The sequence below is a fragment of the Gossypium arboreum genome, chromosome 8, assembly GCF_025698485.1.
Source record: "Gossypium arboreum isolate Shixiya-1 chromosome 8, ASM2569848v2, whole genome shotgun sequence".
In the NCBI taxonomy this organism is placed as follows: domain Eukaryota; kingdom Viridiplantae; phylum Streptophyta; class Magnoliopsida; order Malvales; family Malvaceae; genus Gossypium; species Gossypium arboreum.
In genome coordinates, this window is record NC_069077.1 from 130,695,266 (window position 1) to 130,701,652 (window position 6,387).

Below are 6,387 nucleotides of genomic sequence, written 5' to 3' on the forward strand. Positions count from 1 at the left end.
TATTCAATTTGATAATTTATTCTGTTTAGTACTTAATGTATGAAACTATCAATTAACTTCACAATTTAGTCCTTTTTTTTACGTCTAAACTTAAAATGTATCAATTTAACACCTAAAACTTCAAGAACTCAACAATGGAAACTTTCTAAAACGTTAACAGTTTCACAAGTTGGTATATGGGCTAGCTAAATCAAGCTCCATGACTTCAAAAACAAAAAAAATTACAAGAAAAGTTTTAAGGTTTAAGCTCACATGACTTCAAAAACATAAAAATTAAACCAACCAATTAAAGCTTTAAGGTTTGAAACCCTAGGCCAAAAGTTTTCTTCTCCTCTTTTTTTAATTTCGGTGATGAGAATGAGAAAGACAATGTTTTCTTTCTCTTTCTCTCCATTTTTTTATTAAACCATATTTTACTTTATATTATACAATTTAATTCATTTAAATTAAAACTTTATCATATTTAAATAATGTTTATCATCCACTATACATAATTCAATATAGTCTAATTTCTATTTTAGTCTTTTGGTTAATTGTAATTTAAATCCTCGGTTCATTTTCTATTTAAAAATCTAGAGCGATTTGACTTTACAATTTAGTCCCTATGCATTAATTAATCTCTAATTCAACAAATTATTTATCAAAAATTCAATTTACCTACATAATAACCCTATAAATATTTCTATTAAATATTTATGGGCTCAATTTACGAAAACGAGATCCCAAAACCATATTTTCTAACACCATTGACTTTCGAATCATTACCAGGTTTCTCTAGGTTTTCTTCTTTTACAGACGGTAAAGAGATGACAAAAAATTGAGGTGATAGTCTATTTACTATTAATATATATTCATATATTAAGGTCTAATTTTAATTAATTAATAAACTAATCTTACCACTAATCTAGCTTATTAATTCTTAACATTTATCGTCCACTATAACATTTCTAAGATGGTTTAATTTCTATTTTAGACCTTAGGTTAATTGCAATTTAAGTCTTCAAGACATTTTCTAATTAAAAAACTATATTGATTGGACTTTACGATTTAGTCCTTGACCCTAATTAAACATAATTTTGACTAAATTACTTATCTAAAATTTGATTCACCTATATAATAACTCCACCTTTCTTTGACACCACTAGAAACCGGGCTGTTACACTAGGGAAGTGGGCATTGACCGCCCCTGAACATACCAACGTCTAGAGTAAGAAACCTACACAAAAGATATGAAATAAGTGATATCCGCAAGTATACGAGTCAGGTTGTAATATAGTTACAACGAAGTAAATGGGTGCTCCAAGGATCATACCCATGAGAGGCGAATACTAAACTAATCCTAATCTAAACGCAAATAGATCTAATTAGTACTTTAAATAAATTATATTACGAATAAACATAAAGAGAGATTTTTGGCTTTTTTATAACAATAAAAAAAATAACATAAATAAAGAGACTTCAGGAAACTAATTATGTAAACTAAATCAAATCTAAGCAGAAGCATTATCTTGTTTTGGTAATCATAATTAACTGTCGCTTCGAGTTTCTATTCAATCAACTAGTCATCACCCTAGTAGGATCTCTCAATCTTCCACTAAACTGACGAGTCAGTAAGAACTACTTATCTCTCGGCCTCACAGTCCAGATTGGTTCGAGGCTAAGGTATTCACAAATAAGTCATACTAATTTTGGGTTAATTCCCACCTAAATAACTTTCTAGGATTGTCAAGCCTAGGGTTTAAGTTCTTTCCCAAACAGTTGATCAGAAGAAATCCCTACACAAAAACTAATTAGCCATACCTCCACTCGCTAATCCCCCATAGGAGGATTAGTTCCTCATGGATTCCATAAACAAAATAAACTTGATACGAAAGATAAACATGAATAATGAATTAAGAGAAAAGGTTTAAGAGAATCCTGAATTGTATTGAATGAAATGCAGAATCCACAAAGAGTTGGTCGAGTCTACAAATCAAATCTCCTGACAAATACAAATATAAAAACTAGAAATAACCTAAAACCTAAAAAAAGGGAAAAACTGAAAATTGAAATTATAAAGAAAATTCTAAAGTATGAAAAGTTGCCCCTAACAAGTGTTAAATAAGCCTAATTATAGATTTAAGGTTGTTGTTGTCCTCAACCCTAGGTCAGCTAACGCTCTCGTATTAAACATTTGATTATGTGGACCAAAATGCCTCTAACTCATAAGTGTTTCTTGTACAGGACTGATGTCGCGACACCTTAGTGCCCATGTCACGACATCAAAAGTAGTACGCTCAAATTCAGGGTGGCTTCAAGGGTGTGTTGCAACATCCTTTGGCTGTGTCGCAACACTGAAGGCAGCCTCAGAATTCTTGTAATCTACTCCCTATGTTGTGACATCAAACTTCCCGTGTTGCAACACAATTACCATTATTGAGTTTGTAAGCCCTCTGATGGTTTCCTACACACTCACTAAGTATATTAGCTCACCCTTAGGACTCATTCAACCCTTAAGGTCTATAAAAGACTCAAATTAAACTTTTTATTCAATGTAAACAAAACTAGGAAAACTTACTTAATACATAATAAAAGTGCTTGTATTCAAGCTCCTCAAGTGTGAAAACTAGTTTAATCTTCTATATCGGATTACGGTAGATCAGTCACTTCTTTGTCCTGAAGCACCCCCTCTTAATCATCCTCCTCAGTGCTTATTGGCAACTCATTTAGTTCATTAATAGTATGTTTACCCTTTGGCCACTTTTGGGAAAATTTAAGTTTAAGTATTGGCTTTTCATAGTGCTTAGTGGTATAGACAATTTAAGAGTTTTGTTTATGGAGGACTTAGAAGATCAGGGAAGGGAATGGCAATAGATATCTTCTACGCACTTTTTTTGCATGCTTGATGATTTTATCAAAAATCATTTACCTTGGATCAAACTCTACCATTTATAGAATTTTTCTTAGAAGGACAGTAACTTGCACATTAATTCACCTCAGTTGTTGGGAAGCCAATTTTTCGTGTTCAATAGCATATAAAACAGCATAAATTGTAGAAAGGGACGAAGCATGAATAGTACCTTTCTTAGACCAGGTCAAATGCATGTTGTTGGTTATGGAAATAGTAGTTTGATCCATAGTCTCATCTAGCTTGACCATGTTTTGGCAATAACAGTTGAACACCTTTCTAATTACTGTTGGGCTAAAATCATACCACTTACCTTTGACAAAGTCTTTGTGATGGATTTTTTTTCCTTATTACTAATGTTGCAAAGCATATTAGTATAGAATTCCAAGACACTACTATAGACATAGGGTTTGACAAAACTAACTGAACCTATTAACTCATTGTTTTCAGGGAAAGTAATTTTCTCAATGTTTTGCTCTTCAATAAAACTTTTCTTTAACATAGAGACATACTTCTTTGAATAGGCATGGTTCAAGAACATTTGGTTTCTCTTTTCAACCAGACATTTTTTTTTTCTTCCTGATAGCATCTACAACATCTGCCATGTAACAACCCTAACCCGTTTCCATCACCAGAATAGGGTTACAAAGTATTACAGCATAAATCAAATCAAATAATGTCATTAAACCATTTCAATATTAAATTAAATATCAATATTCATTCCACATATTAAGCATAGCATAAATACACTAACATGCCTTAAATCGAGCTTACAGAACCTTTAAAATAGTTTAGGAACAATTAGAGACTAATATGAAACAAAATAAAAAAAATATGGAAAAAACTTAAAAATTTTGGAAACAGGAGTTACATTGTTGTGTGACAGAGCCCAAACCGTATGGTTCAGAAACATGGTTGTGTGGCCAAATCGTGTACAAATTGAAGTAAGGGTCATACGACCATGTCCACTTGAGTACAAATCGAAATAAGGTCACAGCCGTGTAACAGCCTGTTGTCGAGTGGAAAATCCTGCACTTAAAATCAAGATGATACACAACCGTGTGATGACCTATGTCCCAGGTCGTGTGCACCTTAAATAGCTTTCAAAACAAGGCAAAGCTTCATCCAAACTTAGGCACTAAGCCAAACCTAAAAAAAAAACATTTCCATACATTCAAAACAACTTGAAACCTGCTTAAAACATATCAAAATATTCAACCTAAGTGCCTAACCAATATGCCATCATTGACACCACAATTCAATTATCAAACCAAAACCACATTTCATACCAAACTAATTTGCATTCAAAGTTCACAAGTTCATACATTAACACATGTCAAACTTAACATTTTAGCCAATCCATTCATATCTACTTCTACCATAACCCATTCATTCACAAATAGCATAAACTAAAATGACAAAACTTGTATATATATGGAACTTTACAAACCAAAAGCTAACGACATAAACAAGTAAACCAAAAACCAAGTTAAAACAACATCATCCAAGTACAAAATGCATCACATGGGATAAGTATTCAAAACACATACAAGACTCCTATTACATGACATATAACCCTAAGATAAACATGTCAAAATCTATCGATAGGTCTCTGGATAGTGTGATCTTCAAGTTGATCCAATCGTCCAATTCCACAAAACGATATCTACAAAGAAACAGAAAAATGACACAGGTAAGCTTCTATAGAGCTTAATAAGTTCAACGGTTAAAACGATAAAACTCATCGTATAAACATAGCAATCTCATTAACAAGATTAACAAAATATATAAATCATGTCAACCATAGTCATTCAACAGGTGAGTTTATACATATACATTTATGAGTTGCATAATATGTTCAGTCACATGAGATCATTCAATATCAAGTCATGATAATATCAGATAATCATGCAATCCATTATACAATTCAATAACAAGTTAACTATCATTGAAAATTTTCCTGATGAACGATATAACAGATACGAGTATGCAGTTATCCACCTGAAATGCACCAAAAAGCTCAAACGAGCCAATCCAACCGAAAATATGCCTCGACACCAAGTGCCTAGACCGTAGGCTATCATCCCTCCGAAAACACGCTTGGACACCAATTGCCGAGCTCGAAGGCATTATATCTACCCCCAGTATTACACCAGAATCACTGTAAATATAACACGATAATCCACAACAAATGTTGGACTTCAATATATTTAGTGGACAGTATCAAGTCAATAATCATCATCTCATCACAAGCCAATCCCATACCACGTGCATTATAACCTATTGGCATGCCAATTGTACTCTATCCTACGTTCATCCGACTCAAAACATATCATCGTTTAACATCATTCAAAACAAATACTTACTCAATTCATAACCAATTTCACAATCAATATAACAGTTCAAATTATACTAAACTAAACCGAACGAACTTACCAGAGCTAAACTACAGAGATAGTAAAGCTCAGGGGCTAGTCAGCAACTTTCCTTTTTCCTCGATTATCTACTAGTTCTTGATTTTTAGAGTAATTTATTTCAATTCATCAGCCTCAATATCATATAATATTCAATTTAATGCATTGGCTTCCTATTTACAATTTTTCACATTTGCCCCAAACTTTTACATTTTATACAATTTAGTCTCTAAACCCAAAACATTCAAATTTATCACAAATTCATAAATTTTTATGCTATCCAAATTTTCACTCATATTTGTATAGCCCATAATTATTCAAAATTCACAATAATTTTATGTCAATTTTAATATTTTATCAATTCAATCCTTTAACTAAAAACTAACTAAAATCATTTTACAAAATAGTCTTAATCAACAAGCAAGATTAATATTCTACCATTAAACTTAAAAAACACACCAAAATCATCAATGATATCTTCCAAAAATTTAACAGTTTTACAAATGAACCCCCGGGTTAGCTAGATTAAGCTAAAACGATTACAAAAATATAAAAATTACTAAGAACAGGTGAAAATAAGCTTACATGCAAAGAAATGGACAAGGCCGAAGCTTCCCTCTCCCTAACAATGGTGTTTGACCATGGAATGAGAGAAAGAAGAAGATGATAGCACCTAATTTTTGTTTTCAACTTAGATTCATTTTATTTTAACCTATTTAATTAATCCAAAACATATAAATTATAAAAACACTAAAGTTTAGCCGGCCACTAACCTTAACAATGGCATAATTTCCCTATGAAACCATCCACTTATACATTTATAACCAATTCTCATACAATCCCTAATAACAATTACTTTTACAACTTTTACAACTTAGTCATTTTTACTTAATTAACTATTTAAACGTTAAAATTACTTAATTAACTAATTAATATTTACAAATACACATTGAAATTATGGTCCCGAAACTAGTAGAAAACAGACTATTACATACCAGTAGCTTTAGAATTCCACATTGTTTCAATTTTTTTTTTCTTTTCAGAAGTGATAGGAACATAAGGGTGACTTGAAACATGGTAGCTTAT

The 6,387-nt window shown here is 31.7% G+C and overlaps 1 long non-coding RNA gene across 1 annotated transcript; it reads right to left on the reverse strand.

Annotated features, from left to right (window-relative positions):
• Positions 1–4,306: 4,306 nt before the first annotated feature.
• LOC128296557 (uncharacterized) lies at positions 4,307–6,015 on the reverse strand. The gene is made up of 3 exons (XR_008287183.1): positions 5,887–6,015; positions 4,889–5,048; positions 4,307–4,553 (listed from the first exon to the last, which is right to left on the reverse strand). It is a non-coding gene; the product is annotated as an uncharacterized LOC128296557 (long non-coding RNA).
• Between the last annotated feature and the right edge of the window lie 372 nt (positions 6,016–6,387).